Raw genomic sequence first — 21,363 nt, forward strand, 5'->3', positions numbered from 1 at the left:
GGCATAGCATTCCCTGAGGTTTGGAGCTCTCCCCGGAGGTCTTTGGGCCCAACCATGCAGAAAGAAGCGAGTTGGCTGCCAAGGAAATGCTACAGGTTTAAGGGCTGGAGTGAAAGTGTGCTGCAGGGGTCATCTTGTCCTGCCGCCTTCTGGTGCTGCGAGCCTGTGATCTCCAGCATGCATGGCTTCAAGCCAGAGAAGTCATGCCGGTTCAAGGGTCCAGGATGTTGGAGGCGTTCCCTCATTGCACGGCTGTGGGTGACACGTTGGTTCTGGAGGACCTGGGTCTCATGGTTTCTCCAAGGTCTTGTCCTTGAGGGGAAGAAAGACAATGTGCAAGGTGCTACGATAAGATACCCAGTTGCTGCAAGGGTTTGCCCCGCCACTTTGGGCATTGGAATGGCTCCCTTGCCATTAGCTTTGGTGGCGGTCCTAGGAAGTTCCTCTGGCTTGGCAGGAGACCAGGAAGTATGCCTGCTGGTGAGTCTCCCTTGATCAGTCCAGGCGTTCCTCAGGTGCCCTTTGTCACGGGTCCCTACGAGCCGCTTTTGATGGAGGTCGTCATATTCGGCCAAGGGCCCTTCCCTTGTGGAAGATCTCTCCCCTTGAGGGTGTGTCCACTGTGTGGAATCATAAGTGCCAAGGGCGTGTTTGTTGCCGAAGAGGGCACTTGTTCTTAGGCTGAGGGGGCCCAGTTGTCCTGAGGGTGTCTCAGGGGATCAGGAAGACATCGTTTTGCTGTGATGCAGGGCAGATTGCTCAGGAGAGGAATTTCAGGGCCCGAGGCCAGGGTCTTGTTGGTCGGCGGCGCTCTTTGTCCTGATGGCCGCACGCTCTGTAGGCGCATGTGCCACGATGCTTTCACGTTTGGGTGCGTACACACAGGCAAGATGGACAGCAAATGAAATGTTGAGGAGAGATAGAACACACATCCCTGGGTGGTATCGACCTTTCCCTCGCTGCGCCCGTGGACCCTCCTCAAGCCTGCGTGTGTTCTGTCACCCGAGCCAGGTGGAATGCCAGGGAAAGAATGCCAGCAGCAGCCTGGGGCCATCCGTATAATCCCTGATACCCGTAGAAAGGAGGACGGCGTGGCAAGGCGAGGCCAGGCGAAGGAGTCTCGGAGGGGTCCTGGCGTGCATTCCATGAGGATCCTGCTTTAACCCTTGTTGCGGTAAGCGACACTTCTTTGCTAAACCTAAAGGGTTGGCGACGGGAACGTGTGCACCGGGGCTACACCCTCACCTTCTGGTCTTTTCTGGGGGAACACGAGCTTAGATGCCCTGAGAACTGGCTGCATTTCCTGACCCATGGCTCGGCTCTGGCCACTTCTGTACGCTGATATGATTCAGCTCGCTGGCCGTCCCATGGTGGAATCTGCAACTTTGCATGTCCAACGTTTGAGCATGTGCTTCGATCGATGATGACTCCCACAAGTGCATTCCTTGGAAATCTGAACAAAATGAGGGAGAAATCCCTACCGTCTCCTCGTTGGAACTGAGGTCCAGCACGTGGCTCCCAAAAGGAAAGTAGGGAGAGGTTCACATTGCATTTGCGGCCGTGGGTGTCCACAGCCACGTTGTTCAGGTTGAGGGTTGTGGTCATCTCATGGGGAGAAGAGCCATTGGGAAAGGAGCCTGGGATGCCAATCCAGGCGGGAAGGCGTGGGACAGCGTGCCGTCTCTGGGTTCCTTGGTCTAGCCAGGACTGCTGTCCCCTGCCACGGTTCAGCATGCAGGTAGGAGAGGAAGCGTGCGCCATTGCTGGTTCTGCCACCTGCGCTTGAGTTCTACAGGCTGCCCCCACCGGCTGGTCATTGCCTTGTGGCCTCAAAGAAACAGAAGTCTGTAGGCTCAGGGTCAGAACAGGATTCCAGGCCTAGGGCAGGCTTCTTTGTCATGTTCTGCTTGGGAGACCATATGCAATTTAGGTTTCTCCTGATGAGGGGAGAAATCAAATGGGCCACTGTTCCTGGGAGTTTAGGCAATCTGAGGGCTCCTCCGCGGGTTGTGTCCTGCTTGTGTGTGCTGTGTGAAGGGGCTGGAAAATGCCTTAGTCAAGCTTGGTCACGGCAAGCTTCCTTGGTGAGGGGTGGCTCTGGCATCTTGCCGTGACACGTTGGGATCCCGGTGGAGAGAGATTAAGGTAAGGCGAGTGAAAGAGAGACGTGAGATGGCTGGCTAAGCCCACAGGTTTACTGGTGGGTGGATAGATCGACGGTGGCCATGGGGTTCCCGGAACACATTTGGGATACCCTCAGGAGCATCTGGAGGCACGTGTAGGGAGAGAATACGGGAGCACATTTGTGGACTGTCCCGCCTCTTTCCTCTCCTTGGCCGATTTGCTTCATGGCGGGTCCTTGTCCAGCGAAAGGTTGCCTTCATGGCACAGTATGGTGTCTTCTCATGGGGGCCGATTTGGAGGCCTTGGGGTGTTTTGTCCCTGTCTGGCCACGTTCCCCCTGTGTTGAAGACGTGAAGGTGTTCCTGATGACAGCCAAGCATCATTTCTCTACCCGGCCCACATAGCGTTCCCTGAGGATTGGAGCTCTACCAGGAGGTCATTGGGCGCAACCATGCAGAAACAAGGGAGTCGGCTGCCAAGGAAAGGCTACAGTTTTAAGGGCAGGAGAGGATGTGTGGCGTGGGTGTCATTTTTCCTGCCACCCGCTGGTGCGTCGAGACTGTGGTATCCGGCGAGCCTGGCCACAGGCCAGACAAGTCATACCGGTTCAAGTGTCTAGGCTGTTGTCTGGGTTCTCTCGTTGCATGGCTGTGGGTAACAAGTTGCTTGCAGAGTACCTGGGCCTCACGGTTTCCCCAATGTCACGTCACTGATGGTCCCAGAGTGTGAAAGTACCAGACACCACTGCAAGTTACACCATTGCTGCAAGGGTTTCCCCGCCGCGTTGAGCATCGGAATGGTTCCCATGCCATTAGCTTTGTGTGTGGTCCAAGGGTAGGTTGCCAGTCTTGGCAGCAGGCCAGGAAGTATGGCTACATGTGAATCTCCATTGTTCAGTCCAGGAGTTCCTCTGGTGTGTTTTGTCACCGGTCCCTACAATCTGCTTTTGTGGGAGGTCGTCCCATTTGGCCAAGGGCCGTTCCCTTGTGGAAGATCTCAGGGACCACATTTCCCCTTGAGGGAGAGTCCACTGCGTGGAAGCGTATGCGCCAGGAGTGGTTTGGTTCCCCAGAGGGCAGTGGCTCTTACGCTGAGTAATCCCATTTCCCCTGAGGCTGTCTCAGCGGTTGAGGGTGACATCCCTATGCTGTGTCGGTGGGGAGGCGGCTCAGGCGGGGAAGTTCAAGGCCCATACCAGGGGTTTGATGGACGGCCGTGCTCTTTGTGTTGATGCCCGTGCACTCTGAAGGCATCCGTGCCACGAAGCATTCACGTTTGGCTGTGGACACACAGACATGATGGGCTGCAAATGAAATGTTGAGGGGAGATAGAGCGCACATCGCTGGGCGGTATCACCCTTTGCCTCTGTGCCCCCGTTCACTTTTCTCAAACATCCCTGTGTTCTGTCACACTGAGGCAGGTGGTGGAGTGCCCGGGAACAAACACCTGCAGCAGCATGGAGCCTCTGTATAGTCCATGGTACCTGGAGAAGTGAGGACAGTGTGGCAAGTTGAGGCAAGTCGAGGCAAAAGAGTCTCAGAGTGATTTTGGCGTGAAGTACTTGAGGATCCTCGTAGGAACCTTGTGCTGGTGAGTGGAAATTCTTTGCAGAAACCTAGATGTTTGGCCACGGGGACTTGTGCCCTGAGACTACACCCTCACCTTCTTGGCTCTTCCAGTGGCACCCGAGATCCGATGCCATGATCCTTAGCTCCATTGGCAGCCCCGTGGGTCGGCTCTGGCCGCTCCTGACTGCTGACATGATTGAGATCGTTGGCTGCCCTGCGGTGGAGCCTGCAACTTTGAACGTGCAGCCTTTGAGCAGGTGGATTGATGATGACTCCCATAAATGCACTGCTTGGCACTCTGAACCAATGAATGGGTCTCAGGTTTCTCCGCAGTCATGTCACTGACGGGCCCGGGGGCGAAAATACAAGGCGCCAGGGCAAGTTACCCAGTTGCTGCAAGGGTTTGCCCTGCCAGCTTGGGCATTGGAATATCTCCAATGCCAATAGCTTTCTGTACGACCCAAGGGCATCGCCTCTGGCTTGACAAGGTTCCTGGTAGAAACCTTGTGGGGGTAAACGGAACTTCTTTGAAGAAACCTAGATGTTTGGCCACGGGGGCTTGTGCGGCGAGACTACACCGTCACATTCCGGGCGCTTCCTGGGGCACCCGAGCTCCGATGCCCTGAGACTTGGGTGCACTTTCTGCCCCGTGGCTCGAGTCTGGCCGCTCCCTACTGCTGAGAGGATTGAGCTTGCTGACAGTCCGCGACTTTGCACGTCCAGCCTTTGAGCAGCTGCGTGGATCGGTGATGACTCCCATAAATGCATTCCTTCGAAATCTAAACAAAATGAATGAGCAATACCTACCATCTTCTCATCCTAACTGAGGTCCAGCACGTGGCTCCCAAAGGAAAATTAGGGAGAGGTCCATGTCGCATTTGCTACCGTGGGCTCACGCAGCAACATTGTTCAAGTTGAGGGTGGCGGGCTTGTCGTGCAGAAAGAGCCATGTGGAGAGGAGCCTGGGATGTCCATCTACGTGGGAAGGCTAAGGACAACTTGACGTCTCTGGGCACCTTAGTCTAGCCAAAACTGCTATCCCCTGCCGCGGTCAGCATGCGGGTATGAAAGGAAGCATGAGCCACTGGTACTCCTCTGGCTTGCCCTCGAGACCTACAGGCCACCCTCGAGCTCAGGTCGTTGCCTTGTTCCCGCAAGGAAACAGAAGTCTCTGCACTCAGGGTCAGAGAAGGAGTCCTGGCCAGGCCAGGCTTCTATGTCATGTTCAGCTTGGGAGGTGGGATGTAGTTTACGTTTGCCCTGATGGTCAGGGGAAATCAAATGGGCCACCGTCCCACGGATTTGGGCGACGCTGTTGGCTCCTCCTTGGGTTGTGTCCTGCTTGTGTGTTGTGTGTGGAGAGGTTGGAAAATGCCTTAGGCAAATCCAGGGGACATCAAGCTACTTAGGTGAGGGGTGGATTCGTTTGGGTCCTGGTGGAGAGAGGAAGGCAAGGCGAGCGGGAAATACACGTGAGAGTGTTGGCTAAGCCCACAGGCTTACTGTTGGGTGGATAGATGGTCGGTGGACATAGGGTTCCCGGAACTCTTTTGGGATATCTTCAGGAGCATTTGGAGTCCCGTGTAGGGAAGGAATACAGGTGCACATTCATGGACCATCCCAACCTTTTCCTCTCCTTTCTCAATGTGCTTCACGGCGGGTCCTTGTTCCAGTGAATGGTGCCTTCACGGCACAGTATGGTGTCTTCTCACTGGGCCCGATTTGGAGCCGTTGGGATGTTTTGTCCCTGTGTGGCCTCCTTGCCCCTATGTTTAGGATGTTAAGGTGTTCCTTAGGACAGCCCAGCGTCATTGCTATATCCAGTCGGCATAGCATTCCCTGAGGTTTGGAGCTCTCCCCGGAGGTCTTTGGGCCCAACCATGCAGAAAGAAGCGAGTTGGCTGCCGAGGAAATGCTACAGGTTTAAGGGCTGGAGTGAAAGTGTGCTGCAGGGGTCATTTTGTCCTGCCGCCTTCTGGTGCTGCGAGCCTGTGATCTCCAGCATTCATGGCTTCAAGCCAGAGAAGTCATGCCGGTTCAAGGGTCCAGGATGTTGGAGGCGTTCCCTCATTGCATGGCTGTGGGTGACACGTTGGTTCTGGAGGACCTGGGTCTCATGGTTTCTCCAAGGTCTTGTCCTTGAAGGGAAGAAAGACAATGTGCAAGGTGCTACGATAAGATACCCAGTTGCTGCAAGGGTTTGCCCCGCCACTTTGGGCATTGGAATGGCTCCCTTGCCATTAGCTTTGGTTGTGGTCCTAGGAAGTTCCTCTGGCTTGGCAGGAGACCAGGAAGTATGCCTGCTGGTGAGTCTCCCTTGATCAGTCCAGGCGTTCCTCAGGTGCCCTTTGTCACGGGTCCCTACGAGCCGCTTTTGATGGAGGTCGTCATATTCGGCCATGGGCCCTTCCCTTGTGGAAGATCTCTCCCCTTGAGGGTGTGTCCACTGTGTGGAATCATAAGTGCCAAGGGCGTGTTTGTTGCCAAAGAGGGCACTTGTTCTTAGGCTGAGGGGGCCCAGTTGTCCTGAGGGTGTCTCAGGGGATCAGGAAGACATCGTTTTGCTGTGATGCAGGGCAGATTGCTCAGGAGAGGAATTTCAGGGCCCGAGGCCAGGGTCTTGTTGGTCAGTGGCGCTCTTTGTCCTGATGGCCGCACGCTCTGTAGGCGCATGTGCCACGATGCTTTCACGTTTGGGTGCGTACACACAGGCAAGATGGACAGCAAATGAAATGTTGAGGAGAGATAGAACACACATCCCTGGGTGGTATCGACCTTTCCCTCGCTGTGCCCGTGGACCCTCCTCAAGCCTGCGTGTGTTCTCTCACCCGAGCCAGGTGGAATGCCAGGGAAAGAATGCCAGCAGCAGCCTGGGGCCATCCGTATAATCCCTGATACCCGTTGAAAGGAGGACGGCGTGGCAAGGCGAGGCAGGGCGAAGGAGTCTCGGAGGGGTCCTGGCGTGCATTCCATGAGGATCCTGCTTTAACCCTTGTTGCGGTAAGCGACACTTCTTTGCTAAACCTAAAGGTTTGGCGACGGGAACGTGTGCACCGGGGCTACACCCTCACCTTCTGGTCTTTTCTCGGGGAACACGAGCTTAGATGCCCTGAGAACTGGCTGCATTTCCTGACCCATGGCTCGGCTCTGGCCACTTCTGTACGCTGATATGATTCAGCTCGCTGGCCATCCCATGGTGGAATCTGCAACTTTGCATGTCCAACGTTTGAGCATGTGCTTCGATCGATGATGACTCCCACAAGTGCATTCCTTGGAAATCTGAACAAAATGAGTGAGAAATCCCTACCGTCTCCTCGTTGGAACTGAGGTCCAGCACGTGGCTCCCAAAAGGAAAGTAGGGAGAGGTTCACATTGCATTTGCGGCCGTGGTTGTCCACAGCCACGTTGTTCAAGTTGAGGGTTGTGGTCATCTCATGGGGAGAAGAGCCATTGGGAAAGGAGCCTGGGATGCCAATCCAGGCGGGAAGGCGTGGGACAGCGTGCCGTCTCTGGGTTCCTTGTTCTAGCCAGGACTGCTGTCCCCTGCCACGGTTCAGCATGCAGGTAGGAGAGGAAGCGTGCGCCATTGCTGGTTCTGCCACCTGCGCTTGAGTTCTACAGGCTGCCCCCACCGGCTGGTCATTGCCTTGTGGCCTCAAAGAAACAGAAGTCTGTAGGCTCAGGGTCAGAACAGGATTCCAGGCCTAGGGCAGGCTTCTTTGTCATGTTCTGCTTGGGAGACCATATGCAATTTAGGTTTCTCCTGATGAGGGGAGAAATCAAATGGGCCACTGTTCCTGGGAGTTTAGGCAATCTGAGGGCTCCTCCGCGGGTTGTGTCCTGCTTGTGTGTGCTGTGTGAAGGGGCTGGAAAATGCCTTAGTCAAGCTTGGTCACGGCAAGCTTCCTTGGTGAGGGGTGGCTCTGGCATCTTGCCGTGACACGTTGGGATCCCGGTGGAGAGAGATTAAGGTAAGGCGAGTGAAAGAGAGACGTGAGATGGCTGGCTAAGCCCACAGGTTTACTGGTGGGTGGATAGATCGACGGTGGCCATGGGGTTCCCGGAACACATTTGGGATACCCTCAGGAGCATCTGGAGGCACGTGTAGGGAGAGAATACGGGAGCACATTTGTGGACTGTCCCGCCTCTTTCCTCTCCCTGGCCGATTTGCTTCATGGCGGGTCCTTGTCCAGCGAAAGGTTGCCTTCATGGCACAGTATGGTGTCTTCTCATGGGGGCCGATTTGGAGGCCTTGGGGTGTTTTGTCCCTGTCTGGCCACGTTCCCCCTGTGTTGAAGACGTGAAGGTGTTCCTGATGACAGCCAAGCATCATTTCTCTACCCGGCCCACATAGCGTTCCCTGAGGATTGGAGCTCTACCAGGAGGTCATTGGGCGCAACCATGCAGAAACAAGGGAGTCGGCTGCCAAGGAAAGGCTACAGTTTTAAGGGCAGGAGAGGATGTGTGGCGTGGGTGTCATTTTTCCTGCCACCCGCTGGTGCGTCGAGACTGTGGTATCCGGCGAGCCTGGCCACAGGCCAGACAAGTCATACCGGTTCAAGTGTCTAGGCTGTTGTCTGGGTTCTCTCGTTGCATGGCTGTGGGTAACAAGTTGCTTGCAGAGTACCTGGGCCTCACGGTTTCCCCAATGTCACGTCACTGATGGTCCCAGAGTGTGAAAGTACCAGACACCACTGCAAGTTACACCATTGCTGCAAGGGTTTCCCCGCCGCGTTGAGCATCGGAATGGTTCCCATGCCATTAGCTTTGTGTGTGGTCCAAGGGTAGGTTGCCAGTCTTGGCAGCAGGCCAGGAAGTATGGCTACATGTGAATCTCCATTGTTCAGTCCAGGAGTTCCTCTGGTGTGTTTTGTCACCGGTCCCTACAATCTGCTTTTGTGGGAGGTCGTCCCATTTGGCCAAGGGCCGTTCCCTTGTGGAAGATCTCAGGGACCACATTTCCCCTTGAGGGAGAGTCCACTGCGTGGAAGCGTATGCGCCAGGAGTGGTTTGGTTCCCCAGAGGGCAGTGGCTCTTACGCTGAGTAATCCCATTTCCCCTGAGGCTGTCTCAGCGGTTGAGGGTGACATCCCTATGCTGTGTCGGTGGGGAGGCGGCTCAGGCGGGGAAGTTCAAGGCCCATACCAGGGGTTTGATGGACGGCCGTGCTCTTTGTGTTGATGCCCGTGCACTCTGAAGGCATCCGTGCCACGAAGCATTCACGTTTGGCTGTGGACACACAGACATGATGGGCTGCAAATGAAATGTTGAGGGGAGATAGAGCGCACATCGCTGGGCGGTATCACCCTTTGCCTCTGTGCCCCCGTTCACTTTTCTCAAACATCCCTGTGTTCTGTCACACTGAGGCAGGTGGTGGAGTGCCCGGGAACAAACACCTGCAGCAGCATGGAGCCCTCTGTATAGTCCATGGTACCTGGAGAAGTGAGGACAGTGTGGCAAGTTGAGGCAAGTCGAGGCAAAAGAGTCTCAGAGTGATTTTGGCGTGAAGTACTTGAGGATCCTCGTAGGAACCTTGTGCTGGTGAGTGGAAATTCTTTTCAGAAACCTAGATGTTTGGCCACGGGGACTTGTGCCCTGAGACTACACCCTCACCTTCTTGGCTCTTCCAGTGGCACCCGAGATCCGATGCCATGATCCTTAGCTCCATTGGCAGCCCCGTGGGTCGGCTCTGGCCGCTCCTGACTGCTGACATGATTGAGATCGTTGGCTGCCCTGCGGTGGAGCCTGCAACTTTGAACGTGCAGCCTTTGAGCAGGTGGATTGATGATGACTCCCATAAATGCACTGCTTGGCACTCTGAACCAATGAATGGGTCTCAGGTTTCTCCGCAGTCATGTCACTGACGGGCCCGGGGGCGAAAATACAAGGCGCCAGGGCAAGTTACCCAGTTGCTGCAAGGGTTTGCCCTGCCAGCTTGGGCATTGGAATATCTCCAATGCCAATAGCTTTCTGTACGACCCAAGGGCATCGCCTCTGGCTTGACAAGGTTCCTGGTAGAAACCTTGTGGGGGTAAACGGAACTTCTTTGAAGAAACCTAGATGTTTGGCCACGGGGGCTTGTGCGGCGAGACTACACTGTCACATTCCGGGCGCTTCCTGGGGCACCCGAGCTCCGATGCCCTGAGACTTGGGTGCACTTTCTGCCCCGTGGCTCGAGTCTGGCCGCTCCCTACTGCTGAGAGGATTGAGCTTGCTGACAGTCCGCGACTTTGCACGTCCAGCCTTTGAGCAGCTGCGTGGATCGGTGATGACTCCCATAAATGCATTCCTTCGAAATCTAAACAAAATGAATGAGCAATACCTACCATCTTCTCATCCTAACTGAGGTCCAGCACGTGGCTCCCAAAGGAAAATTAGGGAGAGGTCCATGTCGCATTTGCTACCGTGGGCTCGCGCAGCAACATTGTTCAAGTTGAGGGTGGCGGGCTTGTCGTGCAGAAAGAGCCATGTGGAGAGGAGCCTGGGATGTCCATCTACGTGGGAAGGCTAAGGACAACTTGACGTCTCTGGGCACCTGAGTCTAGCCAAAACTGCTATCCCCTGCCGCGGTCAGCATGCGGGTATGAAAGGAAGCATGAGCCACTGGTACTCCTCTGGCTTGCCCTCGAGACCTACAGGCCACCCTCGAGCTCAGGTCGTTGCCTTGTTCCCGCAAGGAAACAGAAGTCTCTGCACTCAGGGTCAGAGAAGGAGTCCTGGCCAGGCCAGGCTTCTATGTCATGTTCAGCTTGGGAGGTGGGATGTAGTTTACGTTTGCCCTGATGGTCAGGGGAAATCAAATGGGCCACCGTCCCACGGATTTGGGCGACGCTGTTGGCTCCTCCTTGGGTTGTGTCCTGCTTGTGTGTTGTGTGTGGAGAGGTTGGAAAATGCCTTAGGCAAATCCAGGGGACATCAAGCTACTTAGGTGAGGGGTGGATTCGTTTGGGTCCTGGTGGAGAGAGGAAGGCAAGGCGAGCGGGAAATACACGTGAGAGTGTTGGCTAAGCCCACAGGCTTACTGTTGGGTGGATAGATGGTCGGTGGACATAGGGTTCCCGGAACTCTTTTGGGATATCTTCAGGAGCATTTGGAGTCCCGTGTAGGGAAGGAATACAGGTGCACATTCATGGACCATCCCAACCTTTTCCTCTCCTTTCTCAATGTGCTTCACGGCGGGTCCTTGTTCCAGTGAATGGTGCCTTCACGGCACAGTATGGTGTCTTCTCACTGGGCCCGATTTGGAGCCGTTGGGATGTTTTGTCCCTGTGTGGCCTCCTTGCCCCTATGTTTAGGATGTTAAGGTGTTCCTTAGGACAGCCCAGCGTCATTGCTATATCCAGTCGGCATAGCATTCCCTGAGGTTTGGAGCTCTCCCCGGAGGTCTTTGGGCCCAACCATGCAGAAAGAAGCGAGTTGGCTGCCAAGGAAATGCTACAGGTTTAAGGGCTGGAGTGAAAGTGTGCTGCAGGGGTCATTTTGTCCTGCCGCCTTCTGGTGCTGCGAGCCTGTGATCTCCAGCATGCATGGCTTCAAGCCAGAGAAGTCATGCCGGTTCAAGGGTCCAGGATGTTGGAGGCGTTCCCTCATTGCACGGCTGTGGGTGACACGTTGGTTCTGGAGGACCTGGGTCTCATGGTTTCTCCAAGGTCTTGTCCTTGAAGGGAAGAAAGACAATGTGCAAGGTGCTACGATAAGATACCCAGTTGCTGCAAGGGTTTGCCCCGCCACTTTGGGCATTGGAATGGCTCCCTTGCCATTAGCTTTGGTTGTGGTCCTAGGAAGTTCCTCTGGCTTGGCAGGAGACCAGGAAGTATGCCTGCTGGTGAGTCTCCCTTGATCAGTCCAGGCGTTCCTCAGGTGCCCTTTGTCACGGGTCCCTACGAGCCGCTTTTGATGGAGGTCGTCATATTCGGCCAAGGGCCCTTCCCTTGTGGAAGATCTCTCCCCCTGAGGGTGTGTCCACTGTGTGGAATCATAAGTGCCAAGGGCGTGTTTGTTGCCAAAGAGGGCACTTGTTCTTAGGCTGAGGGGGCCCAGTGGTCCTGAGGGTGTCTCAGGGGATCAGGAAGACATCGTTTTGCTGTGATGCAGGGCAGATTGCTCAGGAGAGGAATTTCAGGGCCCGAGGCCAGGGTCTTGTTGGTCGGCGGCGCTCTTTGTCCTGATGGCCGCACGCTCTGTAGGCGCATGTGCCACGATGCTTTCACGTTTGGGTGCGTACACACAGGCAAGATGGACAGCAAATGAAATGTTGAGGAGAGATAGAACACACATCACTGGGTGGTATCGACCTTTCCCTCGCTGCGCCCGTGGACCCTCCTCAAGCCTGCGTGTGTTCTCTCACCCGAGCCAGGTGGAATGCCAGGGAAAGAATGCCAGCAGCAGCCTGGGGCCATCCGTATAATCCCTGATACCCGTTGAAAGGAGGACGGCGTGGCAAGGCCAGGCCAGGCGAAGGAGTCTCGGAGGGGTCCTGGCGTGCATTCCATGAGGATCCTGCTTTAACCCTTGTTGCGGTAAGCGACACTTCTTTGCTAAACCTAAAGGTTTGGCGACGGGAACGTGTGCACCGGGGCTACACCCTCACCTTCTGGTCTTTTCTCGGGGAACACGAGCTTAGATGCCCTGAGAACTGGCTGCATTTCCTGACCCATGGCTCGGCTCTGGCCACTTCTGTACGCTGATATGATTCAGCTCGCTGGCCATCCCATGGTGGAATCTGCAACTTTGCATGTCCAACGTTTGAGCATGTGCTTCGATCGATGATGACTCCCACAAGTGCATTCCTTGGAAATCTGAACAAAATGAGTGAGAAATCCCTACCGTCTCCTCGTTGGAACTGAGGTCCAGCACGTGGCTCCCAAAAGGAAAGTAGGGAGAGGTTCACATTGCATTTGCGGCCGTGGGTGTCCACAGCCACGTTGTTCAAGTTGAGGGTTGTGGTCATCTCATGGGGAGAAGAGCCATTGGGAAAGGAGCCTGGGTTGCCAATCCCGGCGGGAAGGCGTGGGACAGCGTGCCGTCTCTGGGTTCCTTGTTCTAGCCAGGACTGCTGTCCCCTGCCACGGTTCAGCATGCAGGTAGGAGAGGAAGCGTGCGCCATTGCTGGTTCTGCCACCTGCGCTTGAGTTCTACAGGCTGCCCCCACCGGCTGGTCATTGCCTTGTGGCCTCAAAGAAACAGAAGTCTGTAGGCTCAGGGTCAGAACAGGATTCCAGGCCTAGGGCAGGCTTCTTTGTCATGTTCTGCTTGGGAGACCATATGCAATTTAGGTTTCTCCTGATGAGGGGAGAAATCAAATGGGCCACTGTTCCTGGGAGTTTAGGCAATCTGATGGCTCCTCCGCGGGTTGTGTCCTGCTTGTGTGTGCTGTGTGAAGGGGCTGGAAAATGCCTTAGTCAAGCTTGGTCACGGCAAGCTTCCTTGGTGAGGGGTGGCTCTGGCATCTTGCCGTGACACGTTGGGATCCCGGTGGAGAGAGTTTAAGGTAAGGCGAGTGAAAGAGAGACGTGAGATGGCTGGCTAAGCCCACAGGTTTACTGGTGGGTGGATAGATCGACGGTGGCCATGGGGTTCCCGGAACACATTTGGGATTCCCTCAGGAGCATCTGGAGGCACGTGTAGGGAGAGAATACGGGAGCACATTTGTGGACTGTCCCGCCTCTTTCCTCTCCTTGGCCGATTTGCTTCATGGCGGGTCCTTGTCCAGCGAAAGGTTGCCTTCATGGCACAGTATGGTGTCTTCTCATGGGGGCCGATTTGGAGGCCTTGGGGTGTTTTGTCCCTGTCTGGCCACGTTCCCCCTGTGTTGAAGACGTGAAGGTGTTCCTGAGGACAGCCAAGCATCATTTCTCTACCTGGCCCAAATAGCGTTCCCTGAGGATTGGAGCTCTACCAGGAGGTCATTGGGCGCAACCATGCAGAAACAAGGGAGTCGGCTGCCAAGGAAAGGCTACAGTGTTAAGGGCAGGAGAGGATGTGTGGCGTGGGTGTCATTTTTCCTGCCACCCGCTGGTGCGTCGAGACTGTGGTATCCGGCGAGCCTGGCCACAGGCCAGACAAGTCATACCGGTTCAAGTGTCTAGGCTGTTGTCTGGGTTCTCTCGTTGCATGGCTGTGGGTAACAAGTTGCTTGCAGAGTACCTGGGCCTCACGGTTTCCCCAATGTCACGTCACTGATGGTCCCAGAGTGTGAAAGTACCAGACACCACTGCAAGTTACACCATTGCTGCAAGGGTTTCCCCGCCGCATTGAGCATCGGAATGGTTCCCATGCCATTAGCTTTGTGTGTGGGCCAAGGGTAGGTTGCCAGTCTTGGCAGCAGGCCAGGAAGTATGGCTACAGGTGAATCTCCATTGTTCAGTCCAGGAGTTCCTCTGGTGTGTTTTGTCACCGGTCCCTACAATCTGCTTTTGTGGGAGGTCGTCCCATTTGGCCAAGGGCCGTTCCCTTATGGAAGATCTCAGGGACCACATTTCCCCTTGAGGGAGAGTCCACTGCGTGGAAGCGTATGCGCCAGGAGTGGTTTGGTTCCCCAGAGGGCAGTGGCTCTTACGCTGAGTAATCCCATTTCCCCTGAGGCTGTCTCAGCGGTTGAGGGTGACATCCCTATGCTGTGTCGGTGGGGAGGCGGCTCAGGCGGGGAAGTTCAAGGCCCATACCAGGGGTTTGATGGACGGCCGTGCTCTTTGTGTTGATGCCCGTGCACTCTGAAGGCATCCGTGCCACGAAGCATTCACGTTTGGCTGTGGACACACAGACATGATGGGCTGCAAATGAAATGTTGAGGGGAGATAGAGCGCACATCGCTGGGCGGTATCACCCTTTGCCTCTGTGCCCCCGTTCACTTTTCTCAAACATCCCTGTGTTCTGTCACACTGAGGCAGGTGGTGGAGTGCCCGGGAACAAACACCTGCAGCAGCATGGAGCCCTCTGTATAGTCCATGGTACCTGGAGAAGTGAGGACAGTGTGGCAAGTTGAGGCAAGTCGAGGCAAAAGAGTCTCAGAGTGATTTTGGCGTGAAGTACTTGAGGATCCTCGTAGGAACCTTGTGCTGGTGAGTGGAAATTCTTTTCAGAAACCTAGATGTTTGGCCACGGGGACTTGTGCCCTGAGACTACACCCTCACCTTCTTGGCTCTTCCAGTGGCACCCGAGATCCGATGCCATGATCCTTAGCTCCATTGGCAGCCCCGTGGGTCGGCTCTGGCCGCTCCTGACTGCTGACATGATTGAGATCGTTGGCTGCCCTGCGGTGGAGCCTGCAACTTTGAACGTGCAGCCTTTGAGCAGGTGGATTGATGATGACTCCCATAAATGCACTGCTTGGCACTCTGAACCAATGAATGGGTCTCAGGTTTCTCCGCAGTCATGTCACTGACGGGCCCGGGGGCGAAAATACAAGGCGCCAGGGCAAGTTACCCAGTTGCTGCAAGGGTTTGCCCTGCCAGTTTGGGCATTGGAATATCTCCAATGCCAATAGCTTTCTGTACGACCCAAGGGCATCGCCTCTGGCTTGACAAGGTTCCTGGTAGAAACCTTGTGGGGGTAAACGGAACTTCTTTGAAGAAACCTAGATGTTTGGCCACGGGGGCTTGTGCGGCGAGACTACACCGTCACATTCCGGGCGCTTCCTGGGGCACCCGAGCTCCGATGCCCTGAGACTTGGGTGCACTTTCTGCCCCGTGGCTCGAGTCTGGCCGCTCCCTACTGCTGAGAGGATTGAGCTTGCTGACAGTCCGCGACTTTGCACGTCCAGCCTTTGAGCAGCTGCGTGGATCGGTGATGACTCCCATAAATGCATTCCTTCGAAATCTAAACAAAATGAATGAGCAATACCTACCATCTTCTCATCCTAACTGAGGTCCAGCACGTGGCTCCCAAAGGAAAATTAGGGAGAGGTCCATGTCGCATTTGCTACCGTGGGCTCGCGCAGCAACATTGTTCAAGTTGAGGGTGGCGGGCTTGTCGTGCAGAAAGAGCCATGTGGAGAGGAGCCTGGGATGTCCATCTACGTGGGAAGGCTAAGGACAACTTGACGTCTCTGGGCACCTGAGTCTAGCCAAAACTGCTATCCCCTGCCGCGGTCAGCATGCGGGTATGAAAGGAAGCATGAGCCACTGGTACTCCTCTGGCTTGCCCTCGAGACCTACAGGCCACCCTCGAGCTCAGGTCGTTGCCTTGTTCCCGCAAGGAAACAGAAGTCTCTGCACTCAGGGTCAGAGAAGGAGTCCTGGCCAGGCCAGGCTTCTATGTCATGTTCAGCTTGGGAGGTGGGATGTAGTTTACGTTTGCCCTGATGGTCAGGGGAAATCAAATGGGCCACCGTCCCACGGATTTGGGCGACGCTGTTGGCTCCTCCTTGGGTTGTGTCCTGCTTGTGTGTTGTGTGTGGAGAGGTTGGAAAATGCCTTAGGCAAATCCAGGGGACATCAAGCTACTTAGGTGAGGGGTGGATTCGTTTGGGTCCTGGTGGAGAGAGGAAGGCAAGGTGAGCGGGAAATACACGTGAGAGTGTTGGCTAAGCCCACAGGCTTACTGTTGGGTGGATAGATGGTCGGTGGACATAGGGTTCCCGGAACTCTTTTGGGATATCTTCAGGAGCATTTGGAGTCCCGTGTAGGGAAGGAATACAGGTGCACATTCATGGACCATCCCAACCTTTTCCTCTCCTTTCTCAATGTGCTTCACGGCGGGTCCTTGTTCCAGTGAATGGTGCCTTCACGGCACAGTATGGTGTCTTCTCACTGGGCCCGATTTGGAGCCGTTGGGATGTTTTGTCCCTGTGTGGCCTCCTTGCCCCTATGTTTAGGATGTTAAGGTGTTCCTTAGGACAGCCCAGCGTCATTGCTATATCCAGTCGGCATAGCATTCCCTGAGGTTTGGAGCTCTCCCCGGAGGTCTTTGGGCCCAACCATGCAGAAAGAAGCGAGTTGGCTGCCAAGGAAATGCTACAGGTTTAAGGGCTGGAGTGAAAGTGTGCTGCAGGGGTCATTTTGTCCTGCCGCCTTCTGGTGCTGCGAGCCTGTGATCTCCAGCATGCATGGCTTCAAGCCAGAGAAGTCATGCCGGTTCAAGGGTCCAGGATGTTGGAGGCGTTCCCTCATTGCACGGCTGTGGGTGACACGTTGGTTCTGGAGGACCTGGGTCTCATGGTTTCTCCAAGGTCTTGTCCTTGAAGGGAAGAAAGACAATGTGCAAGGTGCTACGATAAGATACCCAGTTGCTGCAAGGGTTTGCCCCGCCACTTTGGGCATTGGAATGGCTCCCTTGCCATTAGCTTTGGTTGTGGTCCTAGGAAGTTCCTCTGGCTTGGCAGGAGACCAGGAAGTATGCCTGCTGGTGAGTCTCCCTTGATCAGTCCAGGCGTTCCTCAGGTGCCCTTTGTCACGGGTCCCTATGAGCCGCTTTTGATGGAGGTCGTCATATTCGGCCAAGGGCCCTTCCCTTGTGGAAGATCTCTCCCCTTGAGGGTGTGTCCACTGTGTGGAATCATAAGTGCCAAGGGCGTGTTTGTTGCCAAAGAGGGCACTTGTTCTTAGGCTGAGGGGGCCCAGTGGTCCTGAGGGTGTCTCAGGGGATCAGGAAGACATCGTTTTGCTGTGATGCAGGGCAGATTGCTCAGGAGAGGAATTTCAGGGCCCGAGGCCAGGGTCTTGTTGGTCGGCGGCGCTCTTTGTCCTGATGGCCGCACGCTCTGTAGGCGCATGTGCCACGATGCTTTCACGTTTGGGTGCGTACACACAGGCAAGATGGACAGCAAATGAAATGTTGAGGAGAGATAGAACACACATCACTGGGTGGTATCGACCTTTCCCTCGCTGCGCCCGTGGACCCTCCTCAAGCCTGCGTGTGTTCTCTCACCCGAGCCAGGTGGAATGCCAGGGAAAGAATGCCAGCAGCAGCCTGGGGCCATCCGTATAATCCCTGATACCCGTTGAAAGGAGGACGGCGTGGCAAGGCCAGGCCAGGCGAAGGAGTCTCGGAGGGGTCCTGGCGTGCATTCCATGAGGATCCTGCTTTAACCCTTGTTGCGGTAAGCGACACTTCTTTGCTAAACCTAAAGGTTTGGTGACGGGAACGTGTGCACCGGGGCTACACCCTCACCTTCTGGTCTTTTCTCGGGGAACACGAGCTTAGATGCCCTGAGAACTGGCTGCATTTCCTGACCCATGGCTCGGCTCTGGCCACTTCTGTACGCTGATATGATTCAGCTCGCTGGCCATCCCATGGTGGAATCTGCAACTTTGCATGTCCAACGTTTGAGCATGTGCTTCGATCGATGATGACTCCCACAAGTGCATTCCTTGGAAATCTGAACAAAATGAGTGAGAAATCCGTACCGTCTCCTCGTTGGAACTGAGGTCCAGCACGTGGCTCCCAAAAGGAAAGTAGGGAGAGGTTCACATTGCATTTGCGGCCGTGGGTGTCCACAGCCACGTTGTTCAAGTTGAGGGTTGTGGTCATCTCATGGGGAGAAGAGCCATTGGGAAAGGAGCCTGGGATGCCAATCCAGGCGGGAAGGCGTGGGACAGCGTGCCGTCTCTGGGTTCCTTGTTCTAGCCAGGACTGCTGTCCCCTGCCACGGTTCAGCATGCAGGTAGGAGAGGAAGCGTGCGCCATTGCTGGTTCTGCCACCTGCGCTTGAGTTCTACAGGCTGCCCCCACCGGCTGGTCATTGCCTTGTGGCCTCAAAGAAACAGAAGTCTGTAGGCTCAGGGTCAGAACAGGATTCCAGGCCTAGGGCAGGCTTCTTTGTCATGTTCTGCTTGGGAGACCATATGCAATTTAGGTTTCTCCTGATGAGGGGAGAAATCAAATGGGCCACTGTTCCTGGGAGTTTAGGCAATCTGATGGCTCCTCCGCGGGTTGTGTCCTGCTTGTGTGTGCTGTGTGAAGGGGCTGGAAAATGCCTTAGTCAAGCTTGGTCACGGCAAGCTTCCTTGGTGAGGGGTGGCTCTGGCATCTTGCCGTGACACGTTGGGATCCCGGTGGAGAGAGTTTAAGGTAAGGCGAGTGAAAGAGAGACGTGAGATGGCTGGCTAAGCCCACAGGTTTACTGGTGGGTGGATAGATCGACGGTGGCCATGGGGTTCCCGGAACACATTTGGGATTCCCTCAGGAGCATCTGGAGGCACGTGTAGGGAGAGAATACGGGAGCACATTTGTGGACTGTCCCGCCTCTTTCCTCTCCTTGGCCGATTTGCTTCATGGCGGGTCCTTGTCCAGCGAAAGGTTGCCTTCATGGCACAGTATGGTGTCTTCTCATGGGGGCCGATTTGGAGGCCTTGGGGTGTTTTGTCCCTGTGTGGCCACGTTCCCCCTGTGTTGAAGACGTGAAGGTGTTCCTGAGGACAGCCAAGCATCATTTCTCTACCCGGCCCACATAGCGTTCCCTGAGGATTGGAGCTCTACCAGGAGGTCATTGGGCGCAACCATGCAGAAACAAGGGAGTCGGCTGCCAAGGAAAGGCTACAGTGTTAAGGGCAGGAGAGGATGTGTGGCGTGGGTGTCATTTTTCCTGCCACCCGCTGGTGCGTCGAGACTGTGGTATCCGGCGAGCCTGGCCACAGGCCAGACAAGTCATACCGGATCAAGTGTCTAGGCTGTTGTCTGGGTTCTCTCGTTGCATGGCTGTGGGTAACAAGTTGCTTGCAGAGTACCTGGGCCTCACGGTTTCCCCAATGTCACGTCACTGATGGTCCCAGAGTGTGAAAGTACCAGACACCACTGCAAGTTACACCATTGCTGCAAGGGTTTCCCCGCCGCATTGAGCATCGGAATGGTTCCCATGCCATTAGCTTTGTGTGTGGGCCAAGGGTAGGTTGCCAGTCTTGGCAGCAGGCCAGGAAGTATGGCTACAGGTGAATCTCCATTGTTCAGTCCAGGAGTTCCTCTGGTGTGTTTTGTCACCGGTCCCTACAATCTGCTTTTGTGGGAGGTCGTCCCATTTGGCCAATGGCCGTTCCCTTGTGGAAGATCTCAGGGACCACATTTCCCCTTGAGGGAGAGTCCACTGCGTGGAAGCGTATGCGCCAGGAGTGGTTTGGTTCCCCAGAGGGCAGTGGCTCTTACGCTGAGTAATCCCATTTCCCCTGAGGCTGTCTCAGCGGTTGAGGGTGACATCCCTATGCTGTGTCGGTGGGGAGGCGGCTCAGGCGGGGAAGTTCAAGGCCCATACCAGGGGTTTGATGGACGGCCGTGCTCTTTGTGTTGATGCCCGTGCACTCTGAAGGCATCCGTGCCACGAAGCATTCACGTTTGGCTGTGGACACACAGACATGATGGGCTGCAAATGAAATGTTGAGGGGAGATAGAGCGCACATCGCTGGGCGGTATCACCCTTTGTCTCTGTGCCCCCGTTCACTTTTCTCAAACATCCCTGTGTTCTGTCACACTGAGGCAGGTGGTGGAGTGCCCGGGAACAAACACCTGCAGCAGCATGGAGCCCTCTGTATAGTCCATGGTACCTGGAGAAGTGAGGACAGTGTGGCAAGTTGAGGCAAGTCGAGGCAAAAGAGTCTCAGAGTGATTTTGGCGTGAAGTACTTGAGGATCCTCGTAGGAACCTTGTGCTGGTGAGTGGAAATTCTTTGCAGAAACCTAGATGTTTGGCCACGGGGACTTGTGCCCTGAGACTACACCCTCACCTTCTTGGCTCTTCCAGTGGCACCCGAGATCCGATGCCATGATCCTTAGCTCCATTGGCAGCCCCGTGGGTCGGCTCTGGCCGCTCCTGACTGCTGACATGATTGAGATCGTTGGCTGCCCTGCGGTGGAGCCTGCAACTTTGAACGTGCAGCCTTTGAGCAGGTGGATTGATGATGACTCCCATAAATGCACTGCTTGGCACTCTGAACCAATGAATGGGTCTCAGGTTTCTCCGCAGTCATGTCACTGATGGGCCCGGGGGCGAAAATACAAGGCGCCAGGGCAAGTTACCCAGTTGCTGCAAGGGTTTGCCCTGCCAGTTTGGGCATTGGAATATCTCCAATGCCAATAGCTTTCTGTACGACCCAAGGGCATCGCCTCTGGCTTGACAAGGTTCCTGGTAGAAACCTTGTGGGGGTAAACGGAACTTCTTTGAAGAAACCTAGATGTTTGGCCACGGGGGCTTGTGCGGCGAGACTACACCGTCACATTCCGGGCGCTTCCTGGGGCACCCGAGCTCCGATGCCCTGAGACTTGGGTGCACTTTCTGCCCCGTGGCTCGAGTCTGGCCGCTCCCTACTGCTGAGAGGATTGAGCTTGCTGACAGTCCGCGACTTTGCACGTCCAGCCTTTGAGCAGCTGCGTGGATCGGTGATGACTCCCATAAATGCATTCCTTCGAAATCTAAACAAAATGAATGAGCAATACCTACCATCTTCTCATCCTAACTGAGGTCCAGCACGTGGCTCCCAAAGGAAAATTAGGGAGAGGTCCATGTCGCATTTGCTACCGTGGGCTCGCGCAGCAACATTGTTCAAGTTGAGGGTGGCGGGCTTGTCGTGCAGAAAGAGCCATGTGGAGAGGAGCCTGGGATGTCCATCTACGTGGGAAGGCTAAGGACAACTTGACGTCTCTGGGCACCTGAGTCTAGCCAAAACTGCTATCCCCTGCCGCGGTCAGCATGCGGGTATGAAAGGAAGCATGAGCCACTGGTACTCCTCTGGCTTGCCCTCGAGACC

General features: G+C 55.3%; 8 non-coding genes across 8 annotated transcripts; all 8 read left to right on the plus strand.

Moving 5' to 3' along the window:
* Nucleotides 1-1,414: 1,414 nt before the first annotated feature.
* LOC137776822 (small nucleolar RNA SNORD116) lies at nt 1,415-1,506 on the plus strand. The gene has a single exon (XR_011076329.1). It is a non-coding gene; the product is annotated as a small nucleolar RNA SNORD116 (small nucleolar RNA).
* Nucleotides 1,507-4,432: 2,926 nt separating this feature from the next.
* LOC137777806 (small nucleolar RNA SNORD116) lies at nt 4,433-4,524 on the plus strand. The gene has a single exon (XR_011076631.1). It is a non-coding gene; the product is annotated as a small nucleolar RNA SNORD116 (small nucleolar RNA).
* Nucleotides 4,525-6,932: 2,408 nt separating this feature from the next.
* Nucleotides 6,933-7,024, plus strand: LOC137753930 (small nucleolar RNA SNORD116). Its single transcript, XR_011071639.1, has one exon. It is a non-coding gene; the product is annotated as a small nucleolar RNA SNORD116 (small nucleolar RNA).
* A 2,927-nt stretch (nt 7,025-9,951) lies between these two features.
* Nucleotides 9,952-10,043, plus strand: LOC137777811 (small nucleolar RNA SNORD116). The gene has a single exon (XR_011076634.1). It is a non-coding gene; the product is annotated as a small nucleolar RNA SNORD116 (small nucleolar RNA).
* Nucleotides 10,044-12,451: 2,408 nt separating this feature from the next.
* LOC137753933 (small nucleolar RNA SNORD116) lies at nt 12,452-12,543 on the plus strand. The gene has a single exon (XR_011071642.1). It is a non-coding gene; the product is annotated as a small nucleolar RNA SNORD116 (small nucleolar RNA).
* Nucleotides 12,544-15,470: 2,927 nt separating this feature from the next.
* LOC137777816 (small nucleolar RNA SNORD116) lies at nt 15,471-15,562 on the plus strand. The gene has a single exon (XR_011076638.1). It is a non-coding gene; the product is annotated as a small nucleolar RNA SNORD116 (small nucleolar RNA).
* Nucleotides 15,563-17,970: 2,408 nt separating this feature from the next.
* On the plus strand, nt 17,971-18,062 carry LOC137754065 (small nucleolar RNA SNORD116). Its single transcript, XR_011071721.1, has one exon. It is a non-coding gene; the product is annotated as a small nucleolar RNA SNORD116 (small nucleolar RNA).
* A 2,927-nt stretch (nt 18,063-20,989) lies between these two features.
* LOC137777819 (small nucleolar RNA SNORD116) lies at nt 20,990-21,081 on the plus strand. The gene has a single exon (XR_011076639.1). It is a non-coding gene; the product is annotated as a small nucleolar RNA SNORD116 (small nucleolar RNA).
* Nucleotides 21,082-21,363: the final 282 nt, after the last annotated feature.

This window comes from Eschrichtius robustus, chromosome 1 (genome assembly GCF_028021215.1).
Source record: "Eschrichtius robustus isolate mEscRob2 chromosome 1, mEscRob2.pri, whole genome shotgun sequence".
NCBI classification, from domain to species: domain Eukaryota; kingdom Metazoa; phylum Chordata; class Mammalia; order Artiodactyla; family Eschrichtiidae; genus Eschrichtius; species Eschrichtius robustus.